This window comes from Ambystoma mexicanum, chromosome 2q (assembly GCF_040938575.1).
Source record: "Ambystoma mexicanum isolate Mex_15411 chromosome 2q, UKY_AmexF1_1, whole genome shotgun sequence".
Classification (NCBI taxonomy): domain Eukaryota; kingdom Metazoa; phylum Chordata; class Amphibia; order Caudata; family Ambystomatidae; genus Ambystoma; species Ambystoma mexicanum.
In genome coordinates this window covers 516,991,993-517,004,369 of record NC_090924.1, presented here as the reverse complement: position 1 = coordinate 517,004,369, position 12,377 = coordinate 516,991,993, and positions in this window count along the sequence as shown.

Here is a 12,377-nt window from a genome sequence, read left to right as displayed (position 1 = left end):
TCCTCTATTTCTAGGAGCTCTGGATTTGAGGCGGGCGTGGCAGAAGACTGGATGCTGACTGCAGGCACGGTCAGCGTTACGCTGCTGAATGCAGAATAACGCAAAGCATGTGCTGCTGTTCGGGCGTGGTTTAAATAGCTTTCAAAGTAGTCCCAGATAAGAAGTTCCCCCAGGACCACACCCGAGTAAAAAATAGTCCCTGAAGTAAAATGGTCCCATTCAGGCCTCACGTTGGCTTGACTCCATTGCAGCATGGTCTGCATGAGGTAAGTAATGTACATGAGCCTGACACCTATGGCGCCAGGACTGATTTCCTCTATGAGCCTGGCGCCAATGGTGCCAGGACTGTACCCAGACAGCCCCTAGCCGGGGCTGCTGGGCTTTTAGTAAGAACCTGGATACCTGCTCCCGGGGCTGATGGGCTTGGTCCGGATGCCCGGGGTAGGCATCAGGACAGCAAGACAATCGGTCTTTGGGTGTTGTGTTTGGATTTACAACAGACTGGACAAATCTGTATGTAGTTTGTAACATCAGTACCCAAACTGGGCCACCAAAACTGCGGCTTGAGCAGGTCAGTCGTGTTAGAGACTCCTCGATGTCCTGCTAATGGACTGTCGTGGAACCATTCCAGGGCTCTCCGTCTGGGGAAAGAATCCGGGAGGAACAACCGTTGATTGACAAAGATCAGGCCGTCACGTCTGCTGATGAAGCCCGTGAAGTGAGACATGACGGGGTTGTGGTAAGTGCTGTAGCGTCCCTTACCTTCTGCAGAAAAGTAGATATCAGACTTATGACCTTGTTGTTTGGGAACATGTGCTTGGGAAGATGATCAGATGAGAGATCCTGACAGGGTATCCGGGAAAGAGCATCAGCCAATATATTTTTAGAACCAGGTAGGTTAGTGATGGAGAAATCATATTGGGCAAAGAAATGTGCCCACCTAGCCTGGCAGGAGTTGACACACTCCATCTGTTGTATAGCTTTGAGGTTCTTGTGAGCAGTCCTGTGGATGAAGGCATGAGTGGCTCCCTGGAGTAGGGGGCACCATTCTTCCCAGGCGGTCTTCATGGTAAGAACTTCCTTCTCAAGCTCAGAGTAGTTTATTTGACTGGGTGAAAGGGTCCTGGAAAGATAATCCATTGGATGCTTAGTACCCTGGTGTTCCTGTAACAAGACTGCACCAATAGCAGCAGCTGAGGCATCTGTTTCGACAATGAAGGGATATTCCTGGTTGGTCTAGCGCAAAATGGGAGCAGAGCAGAATACGTTTTTTAAGAGGGAAAAAGCCTCATCCGCCTGTTTGGTCCAGGAAAAAGGAGCAGCAGTCTTCTTTAACAAGGCCATGATAGGTAAGACCACACCAGAAAATCCTGCTATGAATTTGCGGTAAAAGTTTGTCATGCCCAGGAAATGCTGAACATCCTTAACTGACTTGGGCAGAGGCCAATCGAGGATGGCTGTCACTTTGTGAGGGTCCATCTGAATGCCAGAACTGGAAAGTATGAAACCCAAATATGGAACAGTGGTAGCTTGGAACACACGTTTGTTTGGGTTCACCAGAGATGATTTTCTCTGAGGCACTGGACTACCTGGCGAAGATGTTCCTGGTGGGATTCGTGGGAGGAAGAGTATACCAAAATGTCATCTAGATAGACAATAGTATTGTGGCACAGCAGGTCAGAGAAAAAGCAATCCATAAACCTTTGAAATATGGCAGGTGCATTAACCAAACCGAAGGGCATGACACAGTACTCGAAGTGTCCGTATAGGGTACGTAAAGCGTTCTTCCATTCGTCACCCACGCGGACACGTAGGAGGTGGTAGGCCCTTCTGAGATCCAGCTTGGAGAATACAACTGCCCCCTGACCTGCCTCCAGAATGTCTTTGATAAGGGGCAACGGGTACCGGTCACGGATGGTTACTCGGTTGAGGCCACTATAATTAATACAGGGCCTGAGTTCCTGTGTGTCTTTCTTGGGAACAAAAAACAATGACACCACTGCAGGCAATCGTAAAGGTTGGATAAGACAGTTGTGCAGACTGTCATCCAAATAATGGCCCTCATTACAACCCCGGCGTTAACCAATGGCGCTATTAGCTCCATGGTTAACACCGGTAATGTACCGGATCTGCCATGGTGACCTGGGGAATTACCGCCCCATTCCAAGGTTGCGGGGCAGTAATTCCCCATTTAACATTGGCCCTTCCCAATTCCCATTTTTGCCCCATAGGGCTCAATGGGAATGGGGAAGGGGGTAATTACGGTACTGCAAAATGCGGTACCGTAATCACCTTCAAGGTCCCTTTGCGGGTCCTTCCCTCAAGGTCGGGACCAGCAAAGGGACCTCGTAATCAGGCGTTAAGGGATTACAGGTACCGGTACCCTTACAGGTACCGGTAATCCCTTAACGCCAGGGTTGTAATGAGGGCCAATGTCTTAATACCTCCTTCTCCTTAAGGGACAAAGAAAAAATTCGCCCAAACGGAACGAAGGCCTCAGGCACTAGCTCGATGGCCCAGTCCTCTGGGCGGTGTGGTGGTAATTCTTGTGGGTTCTTATCACAGAAAACTTCAGAAAAGTCTCCCAGGAAGGTGGGAATGACATGGATGCCCAAGGTGTTCTGAGTCTTGGATGTCCCTGCAGAGGTGTCCACAGTGGAATAGTGCATACCTTTGAGACAGGTCTTGTTACAGTATGCTGAGGTGAAGGCCATTTAGTTTTTGGCCCAATCAATGGCAGGATTATGTTTTCTAAGCCAAGACACTCCTAGTATGACCGAGAAATGAGCAGCCCTGATGAGATCAAACTGGATAGATTCAGTGTGTTTCATTATAGTAATGGTGAGGGCCACGGTGGTATGGGTGATGAGGCCGGAGCTCAGAGGTTCACCGTCCACCTTTTGATCCTCTTCCCTTTCCAGGATATTGATGTCCATGAAGCACCCAGCTGCTCCACACTCAACCAGAGCTAATGCCTCGATGATTCTTTTCTTGGATTGTAGTTGGATGCCAACTACCATGAGTCGGTTGTTTCGGTGGGAACTGTAGTGGTTACTGACATTGTAACGTAGGGACTGGAAAAGTTTCCTCGGAGACTAGTCCCCATTAGTTCCGAGGGCAGTCGTTTCCCGACCGGCGTGGAGGGACTTCTGGACAATCGCGGAGCATATGTTTGCTGGATCCACAGTAAATACAGAGGCTGTTATCCCTACGTCTCTTTCGTTCTTCAGCACTTAGTGGTCCTCTTGTGGTACCTATCTGCATGGGCTCATCTTTGGATTGACCAAGTGAGGAGGAAAGCACACCAGGGGGGTTTGGTAGGAAGGACAGACCACAACCTCTTCGTCATTCGGAGCATCTCTCGCTGAGTCTGAAATCCACCTGCAGTATCATGGAGAGTAGGTCTGTGAAAGTAGCAGGTCTTGCCAGCTCATCCTTTAGTTCTTCACGAAGTCCTCTTCGGAATATAGTGTATTGGGCGGTTTCTGGCCATCCAATCTGAGCTGCCACCCGTTTGAAATGGGAGATGTAAGTCAATAAGTCAGAGGATCCTTGTCTAATGTCCAACAGTTCCTCACTGGCAACTTGAGCTGATTTCTGCCTTTCAAAAGTTGCCTTAAACTGAGATGTAAAGGCACTGTAATCCTGTAATCCTGAAGCAGTGGACTTGCACTAGTCACCAAGGGAGTAGCCCAAACAAGAGCATTCCCCATTAGATTTGAGACCAGGAAGCCAATACGAGCCTGATCAGAGGCATATGCTTGTGGACGGAAGGCATAGCTCTCAACCATTTGTGTCACAAAGGCAGGTGTAATCACCCGATTTTGTTTTTGGCGGGTGAGACGCCCATTGGAATGAATGGGCTTGCAGGAGGCTTGGCGGGTGAGTCAGCCCTTCACAAGACGGGTGACACCCGCCAAAAGCGTGTGAGTTGAGAGCTATGCGGAAGGTAAAGTGAATAATACAGGCTTCCATAAACTCTTTGAATTTGCGAGGTGACCCATCGTATTTGCCGGAAATCACCGCCAAGGGTGGGAGCTCAGTGCGTGGCTGATCCCGGTTTGCTACCATCTGCCGGAGAGGGGGGTTTTCAGTTTTCAAGGCCTGGACCTCCTGGGTCAGGCCTTGTACAGCATTAACGACTTCCTGTAATTGTTCGGCTGTGGCCATGATAGTTCTTTTCCGTGGGTGTTGCAAACTGTCAGATATGCAAATGGCAGTACTTGTTCCAGGGTCGTCACTTAGAGTAATGTCCCCCTCCTCCTGACCTGTATCTGTAATAGAAGTCTCTGGTCTTTTTCCTTTCCTCTTTCGGTCCTTATGTTTCTTTTCATAGAGATAAGGCCTCCATTGAGTAGAAGCCAATCTGCAACCTTTCTGGTGAAGGCAAGCAAAGGACCCCCTCCCGAGAGCGCCCAAGAGAGGAAAAAGCAGTATGCAGAAAAAACCTCTCGTATTTTCCGGCAGGCAGATGGCAGATGCCGCATTCTGTGATATTCGGTCAAGATTGAACTCTCCGAAGTCCAACAGGTCCAGGAAGGTATATCCGCAACAGAGTGGAGGGGCAGGGAGCCACAGCTGTCCAGATTAAGGTAAGAACCTCAGTTCAGGAGGTGGTATGGGAAGGTAGATAATCGAGTAGGAAAAAGAAGAATGTAGAGTTATACCCGAGGGGCATAGACAGAGAAAAAGGACTGAAAACAAGAAGTATTAACAGAAGAATACCGAAAGCCGGTACAGAAGTAGGATAGCAGGAAACCGGACACACAATAAAGTCTGCTGATAAGGAGGAAGGATTCCGCAAGGAAGGTAAGGCTTGGGAAGACAGGGCGAGACCCGGCTAAGGAGGCGAAATAAGTCGGAACCGGAAAGAAACGAGCTTCGGACTGGCGGAAGGGGAGAAAACAGGGTGAGCAGAGGGAAAGAGAGAGAGAGAGAGAGAGAGAGAGAGAGAGAGAGAGAGAGAGAGAGAGATAACGGCAGAGGGAGGAAGAAGAGAGTACAATCGCAGCAAGCGAACAGGGAAAGCAGTGTCTAAACCCAGTAGCAGAGCGCAAGCAAAGGGGTTGCAATGCACCGTAGAGAAACAGGGGTGGAGCTATAAAGAGGAAGTGAACGATAGAACAGAAAGCCTAGACCTACGCTCCCGGAAGAACGGGTAGTAGAACATTTCAATGGCGGATGAGTCGCCAAGTAGACAACAAGCGCCAAGGGGTACGGTGCGTGACATGAATGCACATCTAGTGTGCATTCGGCCTGGTATAAAAGACTGAATCCCATAATACTGAACAAGGGCTGTGGGGGTGTCCTCTGCACACATTAGATGCCCAGCGGAGGGCAAACAACCGAATCCAAAGAGCTTGAATTACAAAATGTGAACAAGTGGGCTTCACAATTTTGTAATCCAACCTTTTTGGATTCGGTTTTTATAAAGTAGATCCATATAGAACACATGGCATGGCCCATGTCTGTTGATTGTTGATATTTGTACAGGCCTTGTGCTTCTGTCACATGTGGGTAGCAGGGCAGAGGTGGAGGTGGGGCTATCATGATCTAGGTTGCATAGCTGGCTGGCTGGCTGACTGCAAAGTGTTTTGGGAGGGATGAGGAAGGCTTATCTACACTTATATATATTTTTTCACTGTGTGGGATTCTGCCAATCTTGTTAAACTTTCCTTTTAGATAATATGTTTACGTGGCTTTTTTAGCGTTCAATAGGGGTGTGATGGCATTTTGTAGTTGCATTTTCATGTATTGTTTGAATAATTTAGTGTTGCACAGTGTGTTTGCTTTTTTATAAACGTATGGCATGCGAATATTATCTTTTGCAAGTCTTGATCTAGTTACACAGTTTCTTTACATTTTAAATGAGTGCTGGGATGTTTTAAACAATTTAGGAGTGGTGGTTCATATCGAGCGGTTAAGAGCAGTCGCAGCCAAAAGCCTATTTTGATGTATTAACCAGCACAGAAATATAAAGTCTATATTTATAATTTAGACTCAGGGCCTGATTTGAAAACGCGCACTATACCAGGTGCTTAGCTGTTTTGTCCCTGAAAGTTTATATCTTATATTTTAAGTATGTGTTACAATTTACAGTATTTGATCAGTGGAGGCAAAGCAGTACAATTTATATTATTTGTTTTGTGGAAGCAAAGCGCTAAAAAGCCTTTGTGCCTATTTTCTGTGTGTGAGGAAAACTCAGTGTTAGGACTGTTTCACACAATACTAGTTAGCCATTGTCAAAAAGCCTGACTTTACTGTTTTGCCCAGAGTGTGTGGTTTTGTGCAATTATTTAAGCCTGCAGCGATTTAACTATAAAAGAATGGTGAGGACTTATTGCAGGCCTTCCAAGTCTATAACGGTGCATCCCGGGTAGAGACCCGCTTTTGACAACCTGTGGGGCTGCTATGTATACAAGATATAGGGGCTTTGTGAAACCCCAGTTTGGCGGGCTGTGCATAGATGAATTTGAGCTTTTGTCAAACAGCATACATTTGTTGAAGAGGTGTAGCCAACATCTTTCCATACAAGCAGATGGAATTGTTGATTTTTTAAAAAAATTATGCAAGTGCAAGGGTGGCGCATCGGTCTTAAGATGCGCTCAGTGTCTTTGCAATATGATGGGCCTCATTACGAGGTTGGAGGTAGCCATGGCGCTATTAGCGCCATGGCTGCCTCCCAACTCGTTCCGACTCCGCCCCGGTGAATGGAGCAATTACTGGTCCATTCCAAGGTTGGCGGGACCGGTAATTCCCCATTCACCAGGGCCATTCCCCATTCCCATTTGAGGCCCCATAGGGCTCAATGGGAATGCGCTAATAAAGGTACCGCAAATTGAGGTACCGTTATTAGCTCCAGAGTCCCTTTGCGGGTCCCGTCCTTAACGCCTGGAAAAAACAGGCGTTAAGGAAGGACCCGCAAAGGGAACTCGTAGTAGGGCGGTAAGGGATTACCGGCACTGGTGCCCTTACCGGTGCCGATAATCCCTTACCGCCCACCTCGTAATGAGGCCCGATGTGTGTTGCGACGACCGGAATATTGTTGGGCATTATTTTTTAATAAAGGAAAAGCTGTCTTCTTTTAAGTTGGTTATTGTGATAGGTAATATTTTAGCTAATGTCTAATGGGGGCACTGGACTCATTTCGTGTTTTTAAGTAAGTGTACAATTTACATTTTTTGTTTTGTGCATGCAAAGCAGTACAATTGACATGACTTTGGCGATGTCTGCAAAGCAGCAAAAAAAGAAAACAAGAAACAAAAAAAAACTATATATGCCTATTTTCTGTGTGCATGAAAGTTCCATCTCACTCATTTACAGTCCAAGGAAATACACTAGCAGATAGTGCTGCTCGTTCAGTAGCCTTAAACAGGCCCCTAGCTTCTAATGAATTTCTTTTTTGTGTTGCAGTCCCATGGTCACTGATCACCTCCCTTTCCAGTCTGGCAATTCTCCAAGACAAAGCCCCTGAAGCCAAAAAGGTGACCTGAACACAACACTATTGTAAGTTGGGAGTTGCTTCCCTGTGGCATTCCCTAGACATCTGCCTGGTGGCACCAAAGGTACTTCTCCCCTACTTAGTCCATGAAGGTCACGGCTTAGCCCATTCAAGCAAAAATGCTATGATTATCTTATTTGATCGAGATTGGATGGCCCCTTGTTTACCCTCTATGCTCTGTGGCTCAAGGTTATTGTGAGAATTGTGTTACGTATTTGACACATAATGTTGGGAGAGCGGTACCCACGAGGCTGCTTGCGCGTCCAGTACCAGAGGGTTGCTTCTTGCACATGCAAACAGCCTTCACATAGCTTCCCAGCTGCTTGAACCTCACTTATTGTTTAGTGATGGTTGACGTATTCTCTGGGTGGCTAGAGGCATACCCAGGTAGAAAGGCAGATGCTGTTACAGCGGCTAAAAAACTGTTGGCAGAGTTCTATTTGGATTGCCCCTCACTATAGACAGTGACCAAGGCACCCATTGTTCTGGTCAGGCCTTTAAAGAAGTGTGCAAAGATCTAGGACTATCCCAAATGTTCCATTGCGCTTATCAACCCCAGTCTAGCGTGCATGTAAATGTTGCAATGGGGATCTTAAGTTAAAATGGGTTAAAGTGTGTAAAGAGACAGGGTTTAAATGGCCTCATGCCTTGCCCATGGCTCCATCTGCCATGCACAATAATCCCCAGCTTAAACACAAACCTCTCATGAAATCCTCACAGGTCGCCCATGAGAATTGGAACTGCACCACCAACAGTCCCCTGCATCCAACATTTGCCTTTAGAGGATGATGCGTTAGGTTAGTCCAATACTGTCGCATGTTGATTAAAACTGTTCGATCTTTCCACACTGAGGTCCGTCAAGCCATGCCAGAACCAGCTACTGAGCCCTATCACCCTATACAGCTAGGAGATTGGGTCCTGGTCAATGTCCATCAGCCGAAATCTGAGCTCCATCCAAAGTTACTCGTACCGGCAGGCATTTTAACTACGCACACTGTAGTTAAATGTGCGGGATTCTGGCCTGGATTCATAGAGCACATTGTTGCAGGTTCGCGACCCCAGCCGACAACGACTCCTCTGCTTTGACCAATCTTTCTTAGCTTGGCTTCAGTTCCACCATGCCCACTGATTCCTACACCAGGGTCACTGCTGCTCGTTTGCTGATGTCAGACCCTTCCAGCGCTGCAAGAAGAAAACGGCCAGCACCAGAAGACGAGGGCACAGCCCACAATCACCCAGTATGCTCATGTGCTGAACCAGGACCCACAGCTTCTGAACCTCTTCTACAAGGTGAGGTCCCTGCTGGAGCTATTGCTAAGGCTCCTTCATCAGGCGGTTGAAACCCCAGAGGGAAGGTACTCGATTAAGGCCTCACTCCTGGAATACTATCTTCAGTGCCTGACCCCCCTGGATATCACAACGCCGCCTCCAAAATGTATGCTTTGTGATCCATTAGAAAAGCTCCTAAGAACCAGTAGCTCTGAACAAATTGGCAACTTGCCAGGTCACTCGCCCCTGGATGTGTACCCTCAAACACAATGAATCACATTGAGGTGGCAGTGCACTGGCAAAGAGTAGAAGCCACCACTGCTGACTCACTGATACCCGCAACTGATGGTCCCTGTGGTTATCACATGCTGGTCATTCATTTTGTTAAAATGACCCTCATGTGCATGTGGCTCTGGTACTTCAGATATCTTTACTTTGAACTTATTTTTAATGTAGCTTTATTGGCATTTAAGAAGAAACAACTTTAGCCCTCCCCCCCAACGACGACCACCCCCCTTCCCCCCCTGGCAGAAGTAATAATCATGTTTATTTTCACCCCTCTGGAAGATTATGGGATTACATTCAATTACATAATGTCCAATATTCTCAAATTGTGTGGGCACCATTGGCGTACATAGTCTCCTTTGAGGGAGTCCAAAACCATTTCCCAATCTTGTTGAAACTTACAGGTTTCCCCTTGTAGATTATGTCATCCATTCCATTGTCGTGAAGCCCCATAATTTAAACAACCAATCCCTTGTCGTTGGCAACCTTCTTTGTTTCCAACATTTCGCAAAAACCAACCATGCCGCTATTATCATTAACATGAAAGCTTTTCTGTGCGCCCTAGAGAGTAGACGGACTCCCGGATCGAATAGACCACACGTAGATAGGTATCCCTTTTCAAGTAGGCGGTCACACACCACTGCCAGTACCTGACTAATCTGTGTGTTCTGGGGTCTATCTTGTCTATGTAGCCAGAAGACCCCCCTCCAGGGGGCACCCCGTCACTGCCCTATCCACCCTAACCCAGGATTTCGAAAGTTCTCTTGTACACCAATCCCTCAGTACTCTCAGCGGTGCGGCCTCGTAGTATTTTAGAAAGTTCAGGAGTCCCAGCCCACCATTGTCCCTGTAAGCCATTAAGGTGTGCTGGGTTTTATTTCGCCATAAAAATCTTGAGACCATTGTGTTAAATGTCATAAAATATAGGTGTGGGACCAATATTGGGAGAGCCTGGAAGTAGTAGAGTACCCTCTTTATGGTGGCCACCCTACCCAACCATGAAATACAGAGTGGGGTCCATTTCCCCAAATCTTCCTTCACTTGTTGGAGAAGTACTTGTTTTCATACATCTGCAATATCTCATTAGCTATATTAACCCCTAGATATCTAATACTATTTTTGCCAACGCAAACAGAGAGTATAGAGAGTATAGGGGCAGGGCTTCCCTCTGTCTGCGAGAGCCCCAATGTCAACAACAACAGCTCAGACTTCCCCATATCCACATTGAGACCCGCCACTAATTCTATTTGTGTCAATTCCGCCTCCAGCGCTGGTATTGATGTCTCAGTGTGTGCCAATGTTTTACAGCATCCCCTCCGCGAAGCCGGCTATTTTATGCTTCTCCCCCCCAAAGGGAATGCCCCGTATTGCTGACCTCTGTCGGCGTTTCACCAGGAAGGGCTCCCAATATATTGTGTAAATCAGTGGCGACAAGGGGCACCCCTGCCTTGTACCTCAACCTATTTCTATTTAATGGGACAATTGCTTATTAATCTACAAACACATCATGGGAGCCTTATAATTTTCCTTTACTATCTGTATGAACTGAGCCCCCATCCCCATAAGGTCCATGGTGGTAAACAAAAAAGGCCACTCCACCCATCAAACACCTTTTCAGCGTCTAGCGACACCAGTACCGATGGGATCTGCTTTGTGTTAACCTTTCGTATCAAGTGAATAACTCTCTTTGTGTTATCCCATGTCTGTCTCCCCCTAATGAAACCCGACTGGTCCGTGTCGATTAAATTCAGCTGGAGAGGGACCAGTCTCGCCCCTAACACCCCGTGTACATATTTGCATTTATATTCATCAACACAATAGGTCGATACGACACACATTTAGTCAAGTCCTTGCCCGGCTTCCCGAATACCACCACTTTTGCCTCTGTCATTGTTGTTACCCCCCCTTTACCCCTTAGCCACAATTGAGTTAACTAGCCCTACCAGCCTTGGGGTCAATTTCCTAACATACGTCTTATAAAATGCTGCTGGGTATCCATCCAGCCCGGGGGTTTATTCATGGCTAATGTCCTAATAACGGCCTCTACATCTTCTTCCCGTATATCCCCTTCCAGCCCCTCCCTATCCATGGGCATTATATTCAGCAGATATGTCTGAGAAATATTGCTCTACAGCCTAAGGGTCCGGATGCCCCAAGGTATATAGTGTTTTGTAGAATTTAGCAAATGTCTCTGTTATGCCCTCCGACACTGTGTGCAATTTGCTGGACCATCCTAGACGCCCGATACCTTCAACTGCCGAGCCAGCAGCTTATCCGCCTTATTGGCCTGCAAATAATACCCCTGCTTGGTCGCTAACAAGGATCTCTGCGCCCTTTGGGGATGCAGCAGCTACAATTGGCTCTGGACTTCCTTTAGCCTTTTGTGCTAGTGCCTTCGTTCTACGCAGAGCTATGGCATATTGGGTAACCCTTAGTTGGGCCACCAGGTCTTTTTCCATTGCTATTCGCTGTTTCTCCCACTGAGCTCTTAACGCAATGAGTTCCCCTCGCATCACTGCCTTAAAGGCATCCCAAATCCCTCCGGTGAGGCATCTTGATTATCATTAGTGGAAAAGTACCTGTCTATTTTATCCCCAACCACCTCTGCTACACCTAAATCATTCAAAAATTCCCCTGTGAACGTCCAAGCCCAAGCGGCCCCCGTTCCATAATCGTTGATCGTCACCAGCAGTGAGGCATGATCAGATAGTGATATTGACCCAATTTCAACTTCCCTCACCTCTCCCATCAGCCTAGCTGTTACCCACATCTAGTCTATTCTTGACAGGGATTGATAAATATGCGAGAAGCACGTGTAACCCTTCTCATCTCCCCTCCTTGACCGGCAGACATCTCGTAAGGTCAGATTATCAAAGCTTTAATTCAATGCCTGTGACAGGGTTGCTGATGCCCACCTATTCTTAGTGGGATCCAACAACAAGTGGAAATCTCCCGTGAGTTGTACCTCTCCTACTGCAAAGCACTCCAGTTTTGCTGCCCCCCCATGCCCTGCAAGAAACTATCCTCTCCTGAATTGGGTGCATATACCGTTGCCATGGTAGCTTTGTTTATGTTCCAGCTGCACTATTACAAAGAGATACCCCCTCTCCCCATCTGCCTGGACCCATAAAACCTTGGCCCTCAACGTATCCCTGAGCCCTATCAGGACCCCTGAGGTCTTCCCTAACGCATTGGATTAAAAAATGTGGGAGAATTGCGACCATCTCATAGCAGATTTGTCAGCCTTCTTTATATGTTTTTCTTGTAACATAATAACCTCTGCCCCCTCCCTTCTCACCAGAGCTTCCACCTTTGAACGCTT